The sequence below is a fragment of the Emydura macquarii genome, unplaced genomic scaffold, assembly GCF_026122565.2.
Source record: "Emydura macquarii macquarii isolate MOO-44397 ecotype Brisbane River unplaced genomic scaffold, CSIRO-AGI_Emac_v2 contig_1253, whole genome shotgun sequence".
In the NCBI taxonomy this organism is placed as follows: Eukaryota; Metazoa; Chordata; order Testudines; family Chelidae; genus Emydura; species Emydura macquarii.
This window is the reverse complement of record NW_027131390.1, coordinates 81,008,127-81,030,618: the sequence shown is the minus strand read 5'-3', so window position 1 is coordinate 81,030,618 and position 22,492 is coordinate 81,008,127. Positions and strand designations below refer to the sequence as shown.

The window sequence follows — 22,492 nt, the reverse complement described above, 5'->3', positions numbered from 1 at the left end:
AGCTTGGGTTAGAGAGTTTGCATAAACAAGCTTTCCTGTACATAATTGGTTCATATTGTAATTCCACAATTATTTCTACAGGAGATTTGAAAGGAAAAGGTCCACTGAAGTAGAAAAGGCTTACTACCTTAGGTAGGTAAAACCAATATTTTAGTAGTATTCCAGGGGTGTGTGTGGGTGGTATGTATGTGTGTGCAATATCAGTCATACGGTAATTGACATTAAAATATTTGTATTCACCTTTAAAAAAAAAATCAAACCTACAATTTTTTGATCGAATGTATGTAGATGATGATGTGCTTGCTGTGTGTTTCGGTTTATCTGAAGCAAAACCCCTTCCTTGCCTGAATTTGTTAGACCAATAACTAATTGCTTGAATTTTATATTAAGTGTAATTAGTGTTAGTACTCCAGGCATGGCAATAGGGGGTTTATTTTTATTCTCCTGTGTAATGATATACGCAGTTGCTCTCCTTTCGCGTTGTTAAAATGACAGACCAAAACTTTCTCAGACATAGATAATACAGAACAAGTAGAATGAAACAGAGAAGGCTATGTACAAATTCTCTGACTGGTAATATTTCCTGTATTCACTAATACTTCACCTTAACACCGCTTCACATATAAGACAAGGAGTTACACGGTAGCAGATTCTACAGGATTCTGGTATGCATATATGATGACATATTGCATAATTTAAACAGAGCTTTTAATTACTGATTGAAATGTTTGCTTATGTTATTTTTTTAAATGCTGGAGGAGAGATGCTTGTGGATAATGTGAGTAATAGAACAGTGATACGGACGGGAGGGTTTTGACTGATGGCATGGATGAGGGGGTTGGTCAGAGAGGTAAAAGATGTCTGGCAGTTTTTTTGAAGTTACTCTGGCCATTTTGGTCCTGTGAATCATGCAAGATTTATGTACATAACCAAATCCATGCCTCTTCGTTTGCTGTTGTGCTCCTGATCCTTCTCATAAACCCACTCTTACCTTCTTTAGTCACCACTTCATGTGCTATGCCTAAATTAGACCGAAAGGTCCTAAGAAGACACAAATCTTGTATTACTTGTCCAGAAAGAACAGTGTAAACTCATGGAGCTAGAAAAACAACAGATTGGGATAATAGGCGTAAGGTGGGATATGTTCCTTTGAATTTTCTGTGACTAGACTTAATTCCCCCGACCCCCACTGGGAGCCCTGGTGACCAATGATTCCCGCCCCCCACCCCCCAAACTGGCAGACCTGAGTTTGCATAAGTCTCAGGATGAGAGACCTAACTTGCATAGCCTTCATTATAGTGCCTCCCATCAGCAAGGCTAAAATTATGGTTAAGAAAGCCTTTCATTCTCCTTTCAAACTGTCAGGTGCGTTTACATTTCCCCCACAAATTACTTTACAAGTGGAATTTCTCTTATTTGTTACTGGCCCCAAAGGTGGTTATTTTTGGCAAGTTTTCTCCGATTATGTTTTTTGAATGATCAGGGCATGGGAAAAAATCAGTGCATGTGCCTTGAGAAAAGATTTCGCATGAAGTTGTTTTTTGTGCTCAATTAACACAAACTTTCATTTTAAAAGGTGAAACTCGTTATAAATGTGGTCTCCAAAATGGAACGTGTGCCTTGCTAAGAACGAAAAAAAAAATGGTTAAGGAATAAAGCCGCTATAAACAGATGAAAAATAGGAGACTGCATGTATTCAGTATCCCTTTTTGTTAAGCTATCTAAGTATATCCATATAGCTAGACATCTACACATTCAAATAAATGTACTTGCATTAATTTCAATGATCATAGTGTGTTTTTATCTGAATGTATGTTAACATATGGAAATATATTAACAAGATGCATTGGTTATTTCAGTGTAAAATCAGCTGAATCTCTCTTAACCTGCTGAAGTAGCTTGACATATCTAGAGCTTTGTTCTTGTGTATAGGTAATATTTTCCAATGCACACAGTTAAAACATCTGTATATTATATATACATAATAAGACAGAGTAAGGTCTATCATTGGAACGGCAGTCTGAATTTTTTTTTCCCACATCCACGTAAAATCTTAACTATAATATCACGTTAACATGCAATTATTTCTTAATACTGAAATGAGAAATAATCAGCGGTGACTTGGAATGCATCTTGAGAGGCCCTGATCCTGCAAACACTTACATGTGTGAGTATCTTTAGCTAATACAGGAGTGGCCTTCAGGTGTATGTGTGGCGCCTTTTCAAGCATATTATGCCACTGACAAAAGGAGGTGTATGATTCAAATTTTCACCCAGGGCTGGAAATCAAGCCTGACCCATGCTCACCTGGCAGCAGTGACTTCTGACCTGTGGGATTGCATGGTGTTGTGCTATATCACAATGCCACTCATTCAAATTTGGCCTGTTCAATCCTCCGTCATGACCGAGGGGGTCGTAGGGCCAAACCTGAATGGTGCCGCAACCCTGGGTACCACGTTACAACACCTGGAGAGGGAAGCCACGCCCAGCCCTCGGGGACAGGGGTTGAGTGCTGTGTGGATTCGCTCTGAAATCCACTTCCAATTATCCATCTCTCGCCAGTTGCAAATCTTGGCTCGACCACTGGGCAGTCCCATTGGGATTACTCACTTGTCTCAAGATTTATATGCATAAGTGTTGTCAGGATCAGGACCTCTTTCAATAATACTAAGATTCATGTTTCTTGAATTAACTGACCAATTAGGAATGCACTTTTATTGGCTTTTCTTATTTTGGTCTAATGGAAACACAGCTTTGGTGAGCTACTGCAGTGTCTTATATGAGCTCCTATTGTATAATAAATGATACTGGAATATTTGGGATTTTTTCCCCAGTTTTTCTATAATTATGCATCAAAATATGACGTGATATAACAGCCCTCCTGTAAATAGCCATAATTTAATTTTTATCGGCCATGCTATGGCATTAATTTTTAAGCAGGATTCTCCACTGAAATAATTTATCCCCAGTCACTGCTCTCCCTTTAATTAACCATGGGACAGGTAGAACCGGGCATGGGACTGCAAGGTTAGAAGAGCAATACAATATTACAAGCCAGCCCCACCAACATGCCTCAACCATGTGTTGAGGTGAGAGGGTAGTATGGCTCCATGGCTCAGCTCTTCAAAAGTATTTAGGCACCTAATTCCCATTGATATGAGGATTTGAGCCCATGTCTAGTCTAGAGAAGGCTGCCACTACGTATCCCAGTTTGGGTGGCGACACCCGCTTACTTGGAACTGAACGGAACCCATCAACTTATTATAATAAGCGCTTTTGTCAGGCAGTAAGCACTTTAAAACAAACCATTTCTTTTTGTGGAAATGTCTGCTGAAGGGGTAAAATAGGACTTCTCAGGGCCCCATCTTCTATACACCCTCTTCTAGAATGCTGGGGAAAGGTGTTTTGTTGTGTGGACCGCGGATCAATGGGAAATTCAGGTCTAGTCTCTGCATACAGCTTAGGCATGTAGGTCCCAAGACCTTCCACCTGGCTACCAAGGCTCCCCTTTCTGCTGGCATCATGGCTAGCTGACTATTGTGCTACCATTGGTTCTCCCACTGCAGCTGCAGACTACAAACTCCCACCACATTGGGTTAGATCTGTGATGGGGAGACACAGTGGCAGTAATCCAAATGACAATTTGTTTTATAGGTGTAGTACCTCTTCCCTCAGGGAATAAAGTGCTCCCCCCTCCATTTCCACGCCCTGATCACTATAACTAATAATTAAAGCATGTCATTTCACACATCGGGTATTGCCTCTACCTTTGCAGGAGCTCCCTTCTAGGACTGTGGCTCACTTTCTCACACATTTGCTTTCTTCTCTGTTTCATATGGAGAGGAGAGCATTTGATCCACTGTCACTATCAGCTTGGACCACTTTCACACACACCACTGACCTAGAGGTAAAAGAATCCGCTTCCTATTATCAATCTCTTGAACTATCCAGCTATTGAAAGCTTTTATGCATTAGTCATGAGGTAAAATTTTTAAAAGTGTTGAAGTGATTAAGGGGCCTATTTCTCATTTTCAAAAGTGCCTTAGGGAGTTAGGAGCCTAAACCTCATTGAAAGTCTATAGGATTTATGCTCCTAAATCATTTCAGTGCTTTTGAAAATTTTTTGCACGTACTCATTATTGAACACCTATTTTAGATAATCAAAAATCAGTATTTGTTCCAGTGTTATAATTAAAATGATGTGGGTCAAATCTATAGATGGTGTAAATTGCTGTTATTCCACTGACTTCAAGGGAGCAGCATCGATTTATATCAGCTGAGGATCCTGTCTTTTGCTTTGGACACTGCTGGCAGTAGGTACAGTTCGACTGAAGGGACAGAGTCAATTTAAAAATCATATGATGTAAACTATTATTTTTCTTATGTTACTAATAACATTTTAGGTTATTAAAAGTGAAACAATTATTTAAATAAATCAATGTATTTCTTACTTTTTTACTTTTGCATTTATCTCATCTTGGACAATCAAAATCAATGAAGTTTTAATTTTGCTAATGGTCAGTTTTACTTTCAGTGTTTGGCTTACAAACACTAAAAGGACTTTTTATTAAGGTTTGATTTTTTTTTAACGTATATATTAAAACAAAGAGCCCATTGGTGTTAGTTTTCCAAGAGCTTGCCTTTACAAAGTTGAATTTTGGGGCAAAATTTAATTAGACATCATAAAATGTAACGCTGGAAAGGACCTCCATAGGTCATCTAGTCCAGTCCCCTGCATTGAGGTAGGATTAAATATTATCTAGACTATCTCTGACAGGTGTTTGTCTAACCTGTTCTTAAAAACCTCCAGTGACAGAGATTCTATAACCTCCTTTGTTCCAGTGTTCAACTACCCTTACAGTTGGGAAGTTTTTCCTAATATCTAACCTAAATCTCCTTTGCTGAATTACTTCTTGTCTTGTCCTACTATCACCTTCCTCTTTATAATAACCTTTTACATACTTCTAGACTGTTATCATGTCCTCCTTCTGTCCTCTCTTCTTCAAACTAAACAAACTCAGTTTTTTCAATCTTTCCTTATAGATCATGTTTTCTAGACCTTTAATAATTTCTGTTGCTCTCCTCTGGACTTTCTCTAATTTATACACATCTTTCCCAAAATGTAGTGCCAAGAAATGGACACAATACTCCACCTGAGGCCTTATCAGTGCTGAGCAGAGAGGAAGAATTACTTCTTGTCTCTTGCTTACAACACTCCTGCTTATACTGCCCAGAATGATGTTCACTTTTTTTGCAACAGTATTACATTGTTGACTCCTATAGTTTGTGATCCACTATAACCCCCAGATCTTTTTCTGCAGTACTCCTTGCTAAGCACTCATTTCCCATTTTGTATTTGTGCAACTAATTATTCTTTCCTAAGTGTGGTACTTTGCATTTATCCTTATTGAATTTCACCTTCGTAATTTAACCTAGTTTCCACTTTGTGTTATGACTCTTTTTGGAGTTTCAGGTTGTTGACGATTTCCTGGTTAAGCCAGGATGTCTCTTACCACACTTCCTATCTTTCTTTTGCGTTGAGGTAGTTTGCTCATGTGTGCTTAATAATGTCTCTTTAAAAAACGGTCAACTCTACTGAACTCTTCTTTCCCTTAGACTTGCTTCCCATGGAATCTTACCTACCAATTCTTTGAGTTTGCTAAAGTCTGCCTTCTTGAAGTCCATTGTCTTTATGTTGCTGTTTTCCCTCCTATTATTCCTTAGAATCATGAACTCTATCATTCCATGATCACTTTCATCCAAGATGCCTTCCATCTTCAAATTCTCAACCAGTTCCTCCCTATTTGTCAAAATCACATCTAGATCAGCCTCTCCCCTGTCACTTTCTCCACCTTCTGCAGTAAAAAGTTGTCTCCAATGCTTTCCAAGAATTTATTGGATAATCTGTGCCATCCTGTATTATTTTCCTGACAGATGTCTGGGTAGTTGAAGTCCCCCATCACCACCAAGTCTTGTGCTTTGTATGATTTTGTTAGTTGTTTAAAAAAGTCTCATTCACCTCTTCTTACTGGTTAGGTGTTCTATAGTAGAACACTGCCATGACATCACCCTTGATTTTTTTTATCCCTTTTATCCTCACCCAGAGGCTTTCAACAGGTCTGCCTCCCACTTCTATTTCAATGTTCCTTTTAATATTTACAAAATTGACAAAGGCAGAATGAAAAGAAAGCTTGCATTATCTTATGACCTATTTGTTTGCACCTGTAAATCTTTTATTCACTTTTGTAATTAAAATAATTCTCAGTGCTTCATATGACATAAATATATTCCATATGCAATTGGACAACTGAGATGTACAATATTTGTACTTAAATTTAGATGTATTCCTAGTTTTTAAAACACCAGTTATCTTTCTTAATAGCGAAGTTTTATAGATAGCCTCTATTTTTGGACTTTGTGTAACACAGGCTCAGAAGGTTAATTTTTAATAGTTAAAGCTGTAATGTTAGCTTTTTTCCACTTTACATGTATTATATAAGCACTTAATTCATTTTACTTCCATATAATGCCCTGTGAAAAGTTTAATTTTATCTCGATCAGTCTGCTCAGTGAATAGGATTACCATGTGATATTTTTCTTTCAATTGCAAATCAGTTCAACTTTTAATATATAGGTAAATCTGAACAAGAACTGTATGTAGCATGGAAAGGAGCAAAGAGTGAGAAATTAAATAACTTAAAGATTAATATGAAAAAATACTGTATCACCAAACAAAATAAATCCCATTATAAGTTTTCTACACGGGACTACATGAATCTTCACTTTGCTTGTAAGACATAGACAGCTATTTACAGTCTAAACGTAACTGATCAATGCCAGGTTGTCAGATATAGAAGACTTCCATTAGCAACAAATATGCACTACTTTTTCACATAGGCTGTTTAAAAAATAATTGTCCTACTAGGTTTTATTCTGGCCATTTAAACAGATTTTGGAGTGTAATGCCCCAGTCCTGCAAAGATTTACACACATGCTTAACTTTACACATTGTGAATAGCTCCACTGGGAGTGTATACAACACATGAAGTTATGCATGTGGATAAATGATTTGCTTCAGGCCCACCGACAGCAATTACAGGTCCCAGGGCAGAACAATCCTGTCCCGCCTCTTCTGCCCACGGCCCTGCCCACAGTCCACCCCTGCATCACTCCAAGCCCCACTCACAGTCCACCCCAGACCTGTCCCCTTCTCCTGCTCATCCCACTCGCACCGCATCCCTGCCCCCTGCTTAGTCCCTCTCCTCTCTTCCACACTCCTCCTTTCCCAGGTGAGCAACAGCGGGGGGTGAGGGAGGAGGAAGGAAAAGACGTGACCAGCAGCAGCAGAAGGGGCGAGCAGGGGAGAAGAGGAGGAATGCAAGCAGTGAGTGATACCGGGGAGGCCAAGTGGGGGAGCTGGGGAAGGAGCAATGCAACAAGTGGCAAGGCCTGGGGTGGAGCAGCGGTGCAGTGTGGGCAGGGCTGTGGGTGGAAGAGGCCGGGGCCCTTTTAAAATGCCGAGCCCCTGGGCAATTGCCCCCTTCGTCCCCCCTGTCAGCGGGCCTGCTTTGCTTAGTAATCTGTCCTTTGCCTCTGCTGTAATTAAAATACAGCCCTGCAGTAAGGATCACATTCCCCCTGCACAGAAGGCCAGCAGAATATCTAGACTCTATGACTAAGCACTAATTATACTTCACTTAAGTATAAGGCCTCAAAATAAATACTAAGGCCTCAAAATAAATATTAAGCAGAATTGAAGTGGCGCATATGTACTACTGTGCCCCTCAGTGTTCATTAACAGTGGGGATTAAATGGGGGACCTCTGGATTACAGCTAGAACTAGCAATCTTGAAAAACTGAAAAGAAAAATTCATTTCAGGTCAACCCGAAACTGAAATTTTCAGTTAATTGAAAAGTCAGAAAAAACTTGTTTTGGGTAGAACAAAATGTTTCATTTAGTTTCTAGGCATTTTTAACTATTTAAAAAAAAAAAGCAAAGAAAATTTGGAAATGAAGGACTAGAGATGCAAGGGGGCCTCCTCCCTGGTTTTGTGAATCCAGCCTGAAAAATTGTAATGTTTTATTTTAACTATGTTGAAATGAATTGTTTCAATATTTCAAATTTTTTTTCTTGACCAAAAAATTTTCTGAAATTGACACAAATTTGCAAAATATTTTGATTGCCCGAAAAACTCTGCTCAGCTCTGCTCTGGTTCTTAAATCAAAGACCTAGCTCTGTTAGCTAAGGCTGTAGAAAGCTCATCAGCCCCGCTCGCCATTAGAGAGGACCAGAGTACTGCAACTAGTGGGTTATACATTGGCCTTTTTGCTAGGCCTCTACACAGGGGGAATTTTGCCCAAAGTCTTTAAGATGAGTTTAGGTTAGGAACTCTTTTTGTAGACTTAAGCAAAATTTGATCCATATTCTTTTGACTTCAGTGGGTACCACACCTCAGTATTTGATGGCAAAATCTTGTCTCATGGCTGCTGCTTCTGAAACAGCTAAGAGGTAAAAGGTAATCAAATATCTAAGCATCTATTTGTCTTCTGTCTGTTTTGTGGGTGTGTTATTGGCTGTCGTAACTGGTGTGTTAATTTTACCAGGACAACCTCCCATATTTTTTTGAACCCTTCCTCTACGGCTGGGCTATTTCTCTCCCCCCAACCCCCACTGCTCAGTAGCTAAGCAGTTACTAACAGATGAGAGATTAATTCTTCATTTCCTTTTGTGTGACCATATCCACCAGGAGGCCCTAGGAAGTTTCCCCAAGGATCATTTGATAATAAATATCCAAAAGTTTGTAAGATTTAGTTATGGATTGCATCCCAATACTCTCTAATGCAGTGGTTCCCACACTTTTTAGGTCACTTTTTAGGTTACCTCTGTCCACACCCGCCACTACCCCCACAGCTGGGGCTGGGAGTGGGGCCATGTTCAGGGCTGGGGACTGTGTCTGGGAGTGGGGCTGCGGTCAGGGGATGAGGCTGGGAATGGTGGCTGGGGGCTGAGACTGGGATTGGGGCTGCAGTGGGCACCAGGGACTGAGTGGGGAACAGTGACTGAGGGCCAACCCGTAGCTGGGCACCGGGGGCTGAGACCTTGGCCAGGAGTGGGGCCAGGGGCGGAGCTGGGAGCTGAGGCTGGAGCCACAGCTGGGGGGTGGGGCCAGAGCAGAGCCAGGGGCAGAGGGGGTCATGGTGTATTTTTTTGTTTCTTAATTGACCAGATGCCATCACTTCTATTAAAATTAATTTTCTGAATAAAACAGTCCTTCTAGAAAGTTGAAAAATGTAATGCGTGACTTGAAAGTACTGGTATCATAGGAGAGGGGCCAGTTAAGGCTATTTTTGATCTCTGAATAAGTTAGAAAAGTTTCTTTACTGAATACCTGGCCAACCATATGTATTCCATGGCTCTCCCAAAGAAAGCTATCTGGTGCATTATAGAGGTTAAGATTTGGATTATTTGCAAAGGGTGTCATTGGCAAGGGAAAATAACTTATTTTGTCTTTAGTTCTATCCTAAATCCAGAGCGTAGTCTTTGCTAAATGAAGTGTATACCTTTCTGGAGGTCATGATTTTTTAAATTAATGCATGGCTACCTAGTAATGTTTACATTCTTGCACTTTTCTTGTTCAGCAAAGCCCCAGTGTTTTCTCATATAGTCCCTCCAACCATTTACTGCTTTTAGCTGGCTAGCTTGATAGTACCATTGAATATTTAGAGCAGCTAGTCCACCCTGTTTAATGGGTCTGTACAAAGTATCTGTACTCACTTTTGGTCTTTTCTTATTCCATGTACATTGTAACAACATCCTCAGTATTCTTGTTAGGGTTTTATCTGGGATGACCACAGAAGATTTTGAAACAAGAAAGATGTCCTTAGCAAAATGTTCTTTCCAACCAAGAAATTTCATATTTCCACCAGCATGCCAGATCTTTTTTTATTTGCTGAAATAGTGTTTTGACATTTAAATGATAGAGCTCTTCTAGCTAGTTTGAGATTTGAATTCCCAGTTATCTTATAGAATTTGTTGCCCATTTGTGCTCAAATGTTTTCTGGAGGAATGCATTTTCATAGTCTAGGAAATGTATAACTAGCATTTCAGATTTGACATAATTTACTTTAAATCCAGATGCTTTCCCAAAGTCATGGATTTCTTTAGAAACTAATTTTAGGGAAATATTTAGTTTAGATAAATATAATATTCCCTCATTTGCATAAAGTTCCTGCAAGTTTTACTCCTGTGATTGATTCATTCTTCCTTATCCTCTATGCAAAAGGCTCCCTGGCTAGTGCAAAAAAGTAAAGGCGACAATGAACATCCCTGCCTAGTCCCTCTGTGTAATTCAAATGGGAGATTTAACCCCATTAACTCACACAGCTGCTTTTGGGCTTGTGTAAAGAGCAGTTTCCATTTAAGGAACTGGGGGCCGATGTCCCTACAGGGCAGGACTTGAAATAGAAAGTGCGACTCTATTCTATCAAAAACTTTCTCTGTGTGACAACAAAATAAATGGATCTTTTTTGGTCTGGCATTATGGATGATTCTAAGTGCTCTCCACATATTGTCTGACATTTACCTATCCTTAATTAACCCAGTCTGATATGCATTTATATAAGCAAAGAACATGGACTGCAACTGGCTAGCTAGTATTTTTGTTAAAATCTTTGTCATAATTCAATAGTGATATGGACCTGCAAGAGCTGCATAAGGTAAAGTATTTGCCAACTTTAGGGAGAACAACCACAGTAGCTTCTTTCAGAGGTTGTCTCCCCTAACAGAATAGTGTTGAAGGTACCTCCTCGAGGGATCCATTTATACCTCTTAAATGCCTTGTAAAATACAGCTGGAAAACCATCAGGTCTTGGAATTTACCACTTTTCATTCTTGCTATTGCCTCTAAATATTTCTTCTTCTGTTATTTCTTTATCTAAAGTTTCTTTATCAATTTTTTGTATCTTTGGCAAGTCTGTTACTTCCAGATATTTTTGAATAACTTCAGAGCTTGGAATATCTGGGGTATGTATAAAGGATTTTGTAGTACACAGCAAAAGTAGCCCATATTTCATTAAGGTGTATAATTATCTTTTGCTGCTTGTTTTTAATTGGTGGAATAATAAGTTGCTCTTGAATCAGAAAGCCTTTGGCAAGGTCCCTCACCAAAGGCTTTTAAGCAAACTAAGCAGACATGGGATAAGAAGGAAAGTCTTGGATCAGTAGCTGGTTAAAAGATAGGATAGAAATAAATGGTCAGTTTTCACAATAGAAAGAGTTAAATAGTAGATTTTCCAAAGATCTGTACTGGGACCTGTGATGCTCAACATATTCATACATGATCTGGAAAAGAGGGTGAATAGTGTATTGGCTAAATTTGCAGATTATACTAAATTACTCAAGATAGTCAAGTCCAAAGCTGACTGCAAAGAGTTACAAAGGGATTTGTGATGGGGCATCAGCCCCACAGTGGCCGCTAAGGGATTAATAGAGCTCTAGAGAGGCTGTGCAAGAGACAGCCAATTAGAGATGGGCTGAAAGGAGTGGCCAATCAGGGCCCAGCTGGCCCAGATAAGAAGAGCTGCAGGGCAATGCACACTTAGTCATTCCCTGGAGTTTGAGGAAGGAGTACTAGCTGCTTTGCCGGTTGAGGGGAGCTAGCACCTGTGACAGAGCAGTGTTGCAAGCAGGGGCTAGAGGAGCGAAGAACAACTCCTGCCTGGCAGCAGGTATTTGTAGGCTGAGGCCCTGCAGTGAGGGTGCTGAGGGCTGTGGGGAAGTGGCCCAGGGAAATGGACTGAGAGTATGTCTTCACTGATAGTGGCAAATTCACCACTGTCAGATTGATTTATCTGGATTGATTGAGTGGAAGTGAAGACCCACTCAATCGATTTGGAAGTCAATTCAATAAAACAACCTCTGAAAAAAGAGTAATGCTGCACTGATGGGTACACATTTCCCATTGGCACAGCGTAGTGGAGGCAGTGTGCAGAGCAGACTTTAGGAAGTTGATGTAAGTTACACAAGCTCCTCTATGTAACTGGGAGTAGTGGTAGGGCCTGAGTCCCTGGCCACTGGGGAAGTGGCCAGACAGTAGACTACTTGCCACTGAGGGAAGTGGCTGGACAAGGATTGCAGAGACAGCCCCTGGAAAGGGGTAGCACTGATCGTGACACAGTTGGAGGGCCATGTCATGAAGGGGATGCCATGGTCCTCAGAGTGACATGGGACCAGAAGCACCATCACAGGAGGGCGCACTGACTAGCAGAGCTTATCCCCAGAATGGCCAGCAGGAGGTGCCAGAGTGGTGAGTTGATCCCCTTTACAGGCTCTCACAAAACTGAGTGCTGGGCAACAAAATGGCAAATGCAATTCAGTGTTGATCAGTGCAAAGTAATGCACATCAGAAAACATAATCCTAGCTATATTTACTAAATCATGATGGGATTTAAATTAGCTGTTACCATTCCAAAAAACATCTTGGACTTATCATAGATAGTTATCTGAAAACATCTGCTCAATGTGCCACAGTAGACAAAAAAGCTAACAATGTTAGGAACTATTTGGAAAGGGATAGACAGTAAAGCAGAAAAGATTACAAAGCCACTAGACAAATCCATGGAATGGCCACACATTGACTAGTGTGTGCCGTTCTGGTTGCCCCATCTCAAAGATATGTTAACACTGGAAAAAATACAGAGAAGGGCAACAAAAATGATGAGGGGTCTAGAACATCTTCCATACAAGGAGAGATTGAAAAGACTAGGACTGTTCAATTTAGAAAAGAGATGGCTAAGGTGGGATATGATAGAGGTCTATAAAATTATGAATCATGTGGAGAAAGTGAACAGGGAAGTGTTATTTACCCCCTCACTTAACACAAGAACTAGGGGTCATTCAATTAAATAATTAGGCAGCAGGTTGCCATGGGCTGTTGTAAAGACCAAAAGTATAACTGGGTTAAAAAAAGTAGATAAGTTCATGAAGGATAGGTCCATCAATGGCTATTAGCCAAGATGGTCAAGGACACAACCCTGTGCTTCAGGTGTCCCTAAACCTCCCACTGCCAGAAGCTGGGACTGGATGACCGGGTATGTATCACTCCGTAATTACCCTGCTCTGTTCATTCACTCTAGGGCATTGGGCACTGGCCTCTGTCAGAAGACAGACCAGATAGACCATTGATCTGACCCAGTATGGCCCTTATGCTCTTAAGCTTTTGAGATAATAGCTTATCACTTTTATTTTTTTTCACAATACATCTGCTTTGAATACCTAAGGGCTTTTTCAGTGGCTTCTGTCATCAACTTATTTGATTTTCCCCTAATATTAGTTAACTGTTTATACAATTTTAAGAATCTCTTATAAACTTTGTATCTCCTGTTCTAGCTCTATGTTGTCTTGAGCTTTTTATTTCAAGTTGAGAGACTCTGCTTACAAACTGGCCCCTAGATTCTGTTTTACCTGACTTCTAGAGAAGACCCCTTCTTATATTTTCTATATCATTTATTTAAATAATGTTCTCTTTAACTTCTGTAACCCCCAATCTTTGTCCTGGAGACATTTCCAAAAAAGATCTTCGGGGCCTATCCCGGTTCTGAAATATTACTTCCACTGATACATGTTCTGACCATGTAATGGTGCCAATTTCTGCAGATCTTGTCTGCTTCATTAAGGATTTGGAGACTAACATTAAATCTATTCTACTATATATCTGATGATGGTGTGAATAAAACATAACTTTTCCCTGGACACAATTCTCTTTAGCAATCCAAGAGATTGAATTTGTTGCACAGAGATGTCAATGCTGCACCTGCTTCCCTATTCCTCTTCCTTTTTATCAGATCTATCCTACTAAGGAATCTACCCCAGGTAAAATTGTCTCATCTCCAACGTGTTGTAATATGTTAAAGAAGTCCTTTAAAAACATACACTGAGCCCACTCCTACTGTTAATCCAGCAATCGTGGCCTTTTACATACTAAACCAGTGGTTCCCAACCTTTTTGGCTTGAGCCACAGATACCATTTTTACAACCCTGCAGTCTGGTGGCCCTTCATCAGCAGGCGCTCCTCCTCCCCCCCTCCAACTGCAGCCAGCCAGCCAGACTGAGTTCAGCGAGGAGGCCGATCTCCTGTCTCTCTGGCTAAAGCAGGGAAACCACACACGTCCTGTAGCCCCGTGTGCTCCATGTGGGTCCCTAGACAGTGGCCCTCTTCTGCAACCAGGGGGACAGATCAGTGCTCCCCTCCCTCTGGCTCCAGCAGAGACCCCAGCGCCTCTGGACCTAGGAGGAGCGCTTTGCTGTGCTCCCTGCTACAGCCGGGGGAGGGGAGCTTGAAAGTGTGATTTTTTTAGTAGCTTCATGGCATGAATCCTTGTATGGCCAACGTGTCTCTGGTTTCTAATTATATTGTATTGGCACTTATGTACCTAAAGGGCTTGGTTCTGTTTGTAAACTTCCCTATCTATTTCCTCACCTCCCCAGTTTTCTCCCCTCTCTTGCATTCCCCTTACTTTAAATCTAAAAATACCAACGTAGCATGTAAACCAGTGCCCAAACAGTTGTGCTCTGTACACTCTCCGTGAACACTTGAACTACTTCTCTTGCAATCTAAAGTAGGTACATTCTTCACCTGTGGGATCTGGGCTCTTGGACTTAGGGATAGATTACTATCTGCTCTTTTGAGTTACATGGGGATGATTTACATAGAACCCCAACGGGCTCCTCCCCATTCCCTTTCTATTTTATCCAATTGCCTTCATCCCTGTAACTCAACCCAGTTCCCTCCTTGTCTTTTACTTCCTCTACTTTGTAAAACACAGAACACAGCTATCAGAATTAAATTCCCTGTTAAAGCATACTTTATACTATTTCTCTTCTAACATTAACAGGTTACACTACACTAGGGTTGCCACCTCTGAAGTACTAAAAACTGGGACATTTGGGATGATCCTGAGCCCATAGACCTGGACAGCTGGCAATGTGTACTAAGCACCCAGATTTTCTGGGACAGCTACCTCAAACAAGGGACAGTTCTGGGAAAAAACTGAATAGGTGGCAACTCTACAACTGTTCATTCTCAATGGCTCCCAGGAAATCCCTTCTGGATTATCTTCAGTTTGTTCCTCAGGTATCTGTTTCCCTCCTGTTCAGCTTCACTTTTGCCATTGCCAGCAAGGTCTCTAGAGTCTTATTTTTCCAATGCTCTTTTTTTGGGGTTTCACCATCTGCCAGGAGTTTTCCAGCATTTTATCCTTGGTTTATACCTCTGTAATATCCTCTTGTATGACTGGAGATTTGGAGTTCTGTTCCAAATGACTGGAATGTATTGTTTAAAGTCTCATACTGTGTAAAACTGATCTTGGAAGCTGAATGAGATTAAATGGGAATCACCATCTGTAGTAGATATCTGCCCTGATGAATGTTGCTGTAGTTTTTCCCAGCTTTTTTTATTTTATTTTTTAAATTTAAAAGTGAGGAAGGAGAGGTAATGCCAAAAATACAGCTTGTGGATTTTGAATATGAACTCAATGCTTTCTGACTTTTTTCATAATTAAGTCTTTCTGCTGATAATGGTGAAGTTTAAGTCTCTGGGTCTGTTATTGTTAGGCCCTGATGTAGGGAACAGCACCTTAGATGCTCTTTCCACCTCCACCTCTTCTGGAGAGCTCAGACTTCACAGTTAAAGGTATCACATTCTGGACTGAGTTTCCCCCTTCAGCATTTTCATGCAGTCCCTTAATTCTGATGATGTAGCTTCTCACTCTGTTTTCTATAGCATCCCATTTAAGCTGAATCTTTCTGTTTCATCAGTGCCATGCGGTTCTGCAGCTCTCTCTCCCCCTTAGTCGACTGGCTTTAGCACAGTGACACTCTTCCAAGTCAGTAACTTCCTCCTTTACTGGTAGAAGCTTTGTTGTCTGATCATCTCTTACGGCCTCTTCATTTGCCCTAGAATTTCTGCTTGATTTAACTGCCATCTTATTTGGAATTTGATAGGTCTCTCCATGCTGTGAGCCAGAAACACTTAGTATTTCTAAATTTTCAGATTTTTACATGGGAGAGAATCTGTCCTCTGCTCTGTTTTTCAATGGATTCGGTATTTTTAGGGGTTTAATGGAGGTAATTACTTTGCTATCCCCTCAAAGCTCAGATTTTAGGCAGCCATTTTAGTCTGGCTCCCTGCTGGTCTCTCTTGCTATATTAATCCTAAGGAGCAAAACAATTCACAAATTCTGCTGAGTGCAGACTTTTAGTCTTCTGCTGAGACTAAAAATAAAACAAGTTTATAATTCACAAAGGTGAGGTCAAAGACTGATTCTGATGTGGCAAAAGACAGAGTTGATATCCATGGTCTGAGTGGTGGAACAGGAAAATGATTCAGCTGCAGCAGCACTCTGATTTTTAAAAAAAATTTCATAAAGAGAGACAATGAAGTACATTAAAATTACTTACAGCTTATGTATGTTTCCATGACTGCTACACCAGATCTCCAATAAAATTATGGAAATATGCAATTTTACTACTTGTCGAAGTCACAAGACCAGACAGTGCTACATAGATACATGTTAGGGTAGGGTAACAGTTGGAGATGTCCTACATCAGTGGTTCTTAACCTTTCCAAACTACTGAAGCCTGAGTCCCACCCCCACGGGGCTGAGGCATGTAACTTAGTTTCATGGTGCCCCTGTGGCTCCAGGCAATTGCCTTTCTTGCCACCCCCAATACCAGCTCTGCACTTGCGACCCCTCTAAAACCCCAGGTTTAGAAACACTGTCCTACATGAATAGGGAGAGGAGGAAAGGGAGTGGGAGAAGAGGTGGGGAAGGTGTAATGGAGGCCTGGAATTCTTTGAACTATCTTAGCATTTTTATCCAAGTATAATATATCTAGAAACAGGGTCCTAATTTCTTCAGTCATACAGTTGCTCTCTATGGGGACAAGGTATTCTTTCTTTGGCTGCTAACTCAGAAACATCTGAATACCATTGCTTAATTTTGGGCATAAGATTTTATTCAAAATGTACTGGACACCACGGAGTGCACAAGACAAAGATCTTGTTCCCTGTTTGCTGGCACTGCAACAAAAGAAAGGAACCCTGCTATATATGCTGTGTGACTATAAGTCAGGCAGCTGTGGAAAAAGGTGTACAGGAGAATCTAAAATAGTGTTCAGATTCAGCAGCCAACCCTCAGCTAAAAATTATCGTAGATTGATTTACTTGCTAACACGAGCTTAACTCCATCACAAAGACTCTGGCTCCTGAGGGCTGCAATGATCACCCAGTGAATGGTTTTACTAAAATAACAGAAGCATGCTGGATAAACCAGAGAAGGCTGAAAGGAGATGTGCACTAGGGTGGCTTACTCCATGGGCTGCAGCACTTAGGCCTAAATCAATCCTGATTACAGGATGAGCTCCACCTCTGGAGAATTTGGTGATTCCAGGACAAAAGGCAAAGGAAGTTGTAGTGAAGTGGGGAAGCACAAAAAACTGAACTTATAGTAGTAGACATTTTAGGTAGTTAGAATATTCCTGTAGTTCCTTAAAGCAGCAGGAGAAAAGTTCAAGATGCAGGAGAGAGGTGATGAAAGCTCTTCAGGCAGGTAGAAAGTGCAAAGGCCCCCTCCCTGGAAAGGCCTGTGGAAAAGGACAAACTTCAGGTTGGAGGTGCTGGGAAGCAGAAAGCTACTCTCCTGGAGGTGGGACTGTGCCCAGCTGACATGAGAATAAGGACTGTGAGTTGGTCATTTTTGAAAGACTTAATGTTTTAGATTATTAGGAGAGTGACACTGGATTGGGGTTAGGGCCTAGAGTGCCACTGTGCACCTGAGAACTCAAACTGTCCCCCAGAAGGGGAATGTTTGAACTACTTTTGACTTGAGTGTTCTTAAAGGGTGATGACGGGGGGGCCTAGGAGAACAGAGGCAGGGTGCCCATAGAGTGACTTCTGGCCATGAGGGGGTGTTTGTGAGAGAACTGCTTGTGTTTACAAGATGGTTACAATAATCCAAAGAGAGAACTGTGATAAGATCAAAGGTTTTAGCCTTAAACAGAAGAGATGAAATGTAGTGGTGAAATAGAACTCACATGTGGGTTGGTGCTTACAACAAGTGTCTGGTCATAGCCTGTTGGAAAGGCTGGGCATTTAATAGGAAAGATGTTAACTTTTTACCTTTTCAGCATCTTTTATTCAATCTCTTACATTCAATTGTTAATGATCCTGATGGATGTCAGAACCATTGGTCTGAATGAAGGGCAATGATCACTATGTGACAAATAAGATTTTTGTGTCACTTCTTGTATTGCTAATCCTTTGTGGATTAGGTGCTATTTGCTGTGCAAAATTGTCAACACATGCCTTCTGTTTGGTCATATCTAAAGTATTAATTTACACTCATCTGAGTGTGAATGGTGGCTGGAGAGAGAATTCCAACAGCACTGTGGCTTGTTAGTCCTTAGACTGGTCTACATACAAAGTTACATTTTTTTAATTAAAGTGATTTTTTTTAAATCGACTTAATTGTATTTTGCAGGTTCACGCTAAACTGATAAAAAGCCAGTTTCAATCAATGAGTGGTCACACAGATTTGCTCGGGTTTAACTGAAGCTTTTAAAAATCACTTTAAGGTACTGCAACTTGGTGTAGAGAAACCTTTAGAAATAAAGTCCTTACGCTAGTTACCTTTTGATAAGGTCAGTGAATTATGTATGAGCAGATCTACGAAGTGTGTGTGTGTGGTTTAAAAAAAGCTGAATAGTCTAATCACTTTCTTTAAAAGCAAACACATTCTCCAAACTTTTATTTTTTGAAAAGCTAATAAACTATTAAATGAGCAAGTAACACAATATGTAACATTTTTTACACCATTTCTACAGTGTAAAATTGTAGTATAAAGTTGGTGTATACACGATAACAATTTACATGTTTGTTTTACCATCTGGTAAATGTGTAAACGATATTTTGAGAAGCACATTTCAAATTCACTTTAACAACTTATCCCTGACAATATGTATCCTATCTTATGTACTGACTAGAAGGTTTTTGAAAACCTCTAAAAGATGAATCAGGCAACAAAACACACTAGTGTTGAGTGGTGTTTTGTTAAATGTTATGGGTATTTTAAGACCAAGCTTAGCATGAAATGAAGGGGCTTTATTATTGACAGTATTTTGCTGATTAGTGGAGTTCTAGAAGCACTTCAGATTATTTTTTGCATTAGGGTGTAGATAGTTATTAGGTTTCTTACAGAAACCATAGGGTGCATAGGTAGCAATAAAGAAATGCATTTTTTTTGGAAGTGGTTGTATAACTGTATCACCACCTTTCCAGGGGGTTTGAATTTGTGATCTCTTGTGTCTAAATATGGGAAGCTCATTATTAAATGTGTTACAATGAACCCCAAGTTGATTGCTTTTTTATGTACTGTAACAGCACTTTGATACTTTGGCCTTCTGCCTTTTTATTTTAGTCTTCTGTTTACTGGTCTCACTGGAATAAATCCTAGGTGCGTACTTAAGTATCATAAACTAGAGAATAACCTCTTTTTAAGACTTATTCATGCTTTTGCAACCAGTAATTCTTGACTCCCTCACCCTTAAATAAAAAAAAAAAAATCCCATGCTAAAAAACATCTCCCCACCCATTCCTGCAACCAAATGTTCATGGAGTATGCCTTCACACTAATTGCCTGCCAGCCAATCTGCAAATGAGGCTTGAGAGCAGCTTTCAAATGTAGTCTTAAACCAAATTGTGCTTTATATTAGTCCTTCACTATTTACTAAGGGCCAGATTTTGCAATGCATTTAGGTAACTAAAGCAGCAGATAGGTGTCTATTTGCTTTTTTAGGCACCTAAATAACTTTGAATATCTGCACCTAATGTCCAGAGTCTGACATTCATATGCAGGCAAAACTCCTTTTAGAGCCAGTGGGAGACAACAAGACTTTTGCCTGAATAAGCCTTGAGGAAAAGTCAGGATTTATCTCTCGAGGAAAAATATAACTACTTAATAGCTTCAGTAATATATTTTTAGACTGTTAAACCACATATCAAAATGGATTCTCTGTGGTAAAATAAATATTATATTTTTATATATTTTACAGAATTAACTTTGGTAAGGTACTATATCTGCATATTGAAGACTGAATACCACACATTAGATTCTACTCTCTGGGACACACTATGACTTTTGAGTAGCTATATAAAACTGCTAAGGTGCTCTGGATTTATACATGAGCATCTGAGGGCAGATTTTGGCCCCATAATTATAATAATTTGATCTTGCATAGCACCTTTTTTCTTTAAATATTTTAAAGTGCTTTACAAATATTCATTGACCATCACCAAGTCTGGGAATAATACTGTTTCTTCTAAGACTGAAATTACTTTTCTAATCAATTTGTTCTTTATCCATTGGCTATACAGCCATTTTCCTCTTGCTCCTCAGTGGAGCACAAACCAGCATGAGTCTTCCTATTTGTGCATCAGTATAATCAGAAATTACATAAATTGTTAGCAGACTGTTAGGTGACCAGTTTTGTTTGTTCATCTGTATTCCCTTCGCTGATTAGCTTACTCTGCAGCTGCTCAGTGTAAAAATGCTATCAACTTTATGCAAACAACTTATTGCTTTAAAAAACAAAGCCCTATCAGTAACAGAGTAATAGATGTTTATATGTCTACTGCTACAAGAGAGCTCCATATATGTAAATAGCTAGTTAAATAGATAGCACTTAACATGTAGCACAGTACCTGGGTTTCATAGGACTAAAACTCCTTGCTGTGCAATGTAAGTGGCTTCCTCTGTGCAGCTGCTAACATCCACATGCTCAAAGAATTACTTAGACTCCTAACTGGCTTTAATTGGAATCACATGACAAATCCTGCAAAGCAGTTGGAAAATTTGCTTGTCAGAGTCCAGAGGTTGTTTCTTCACAAAATACAAAAGTTTGAAGGTGGGCCTAGCCTACTTAGAACAAGTTTCAGCCTTTGACTCTGAACTACTTGGCTTTTGTTGATTCATATTACAATCATAACATGACAATTTAACATTAATCTTAGGCCTTGATCCTGAAAATACTTGTCGGCAAGCATGGCGTTTACTGGCACAGATATTCCCATTGACTTCAAGATCCAGTCCTGTGAAGTGGTCCACCTGTGGCCACATGGAGGCAGTTATTTAGTGGGATTCCATGCAGATAGAATTAGCATCTTAGTTGATAAATTGTACCCTTATTGTCTGAAGATACATGGCCAAGGCCGTTCCAAGAGGTGTGTGCTCTTTTTTAAAAAGCACTTTCAGAAAAGTTAAAATAACAACAAACCCTCAACATTTTGATGTGAGACCAAGCTAGAACACCAATTCAGTGGTAAGTGTCTTGTGGCATTATTCTTTTGCCTTCATTTTTTCCCTCTTGTTTTTGGGGAGCTGAGAGAATTTAAATCTTTTTTAAACTAGGAAGTGAGTCTCTCATGTGTTAACTTTTCAGTGTGACTTCTTATTTTATAGTGTTTTTTCAAATTGACTAAAACACTTTATAAAAGAGCACATATATATAATACGTTGATACATTCATTTAGGACTGTCATATGGGGAGGGCAGGTGGAGCACCAAGCCAATTAGTTATTACATCTAAATGGGGACCACTGCCCTCCTCCCCCTAGCTCTCTGACAGTTAAACCAATGAGATTGCTAAAACAAAAATTTAAGCTGAGACTGTAGCCACACAGGAGTCTCTCCCAATGTAGCCTTGCTCCCTACTGACAGTCAGTTTTGCACTGAGGAATACAAGACCACTAACTTGCTGGCAGCTAAAATAATTGGAAGGAAGGGGAAGAAGTGGTTATTCATAGAGGAAACAGGCGTTGGCTCATTGCAGCCAGTCACCTGAATAGCAAATGGTATGACTGCCAATAGATGGAGAAAAGGCAAGTCTACTGGAAAACAGGAGCATTTAAGGGCCAAGAAAAGACATATGGCCTGTCTATGCTTGCTATATGTGACTAGATAGTGTAAATTAAGACACAATATAGCCCATCATTTTAACCTGAAAAAAATCTAAAAAAAATCTAGAAAAATCTAGCACATGGCTATAACTTTTAACTTTTCACTTCTCCAAATTTCTTCATTTCTGAGCAATTTGTCAGATTTTGTTGTTAATGCTAAATTTGTGGGGGTTTTTTTTGTGTGTTCAGTGTTCAGCCACTGGATTGCTTACTGGCTAATGCTTATCCTTTGTGGTCCTAAAGAAATCTTACTTATGGAGTAGTTTCTTTCAAAGCACTTGGAAAGGTGCATCTATTCCTTCCTTTAAAAGTCCCTGTCTTGTGAGAGGCCAAACAAGACCTAAATAAAGTTAACTAACTTAAAACAAAGTGACATCTAGCACCTACTTGTGAATTAGCTTTTTTTCTAACTAATTATATGATAATACTTAATGCTGTACCTCTTCAGAACACAGTGCAAACTTCAGTGCATTATCCACTCA

The 22,492-nt window shown here is 39.9% G+C and overlaps 1 long non-coding RNA gene across 3 annotated transcripts in view; it reads left to right on the top strand.

The window, feature by feature from the left end:
* Positions 1-11,608: 11,608 nt before the first annotated feature.
* Positions 11,609-22,492, top strand: part of LOC137153706 (uncharacterized) — a 30,717-nt gene continuing 19,833 nt past the window's right edge. The window contains exon 1 of one of the 3 annotated variants that reach the window (XR_010919882.1): positions 11,609-11,727. This is a non-coding gene — a long non-coding RNA (uncharacterized lncRNA). Of the gene's footprint in view, positions 11,728-21,115; positions 21,374-22,492 lie in introns of those variants that run through there. The other 2 variants (XR_010919883.1, XR_010919881.1) reach the window with 2 other exon arrangements.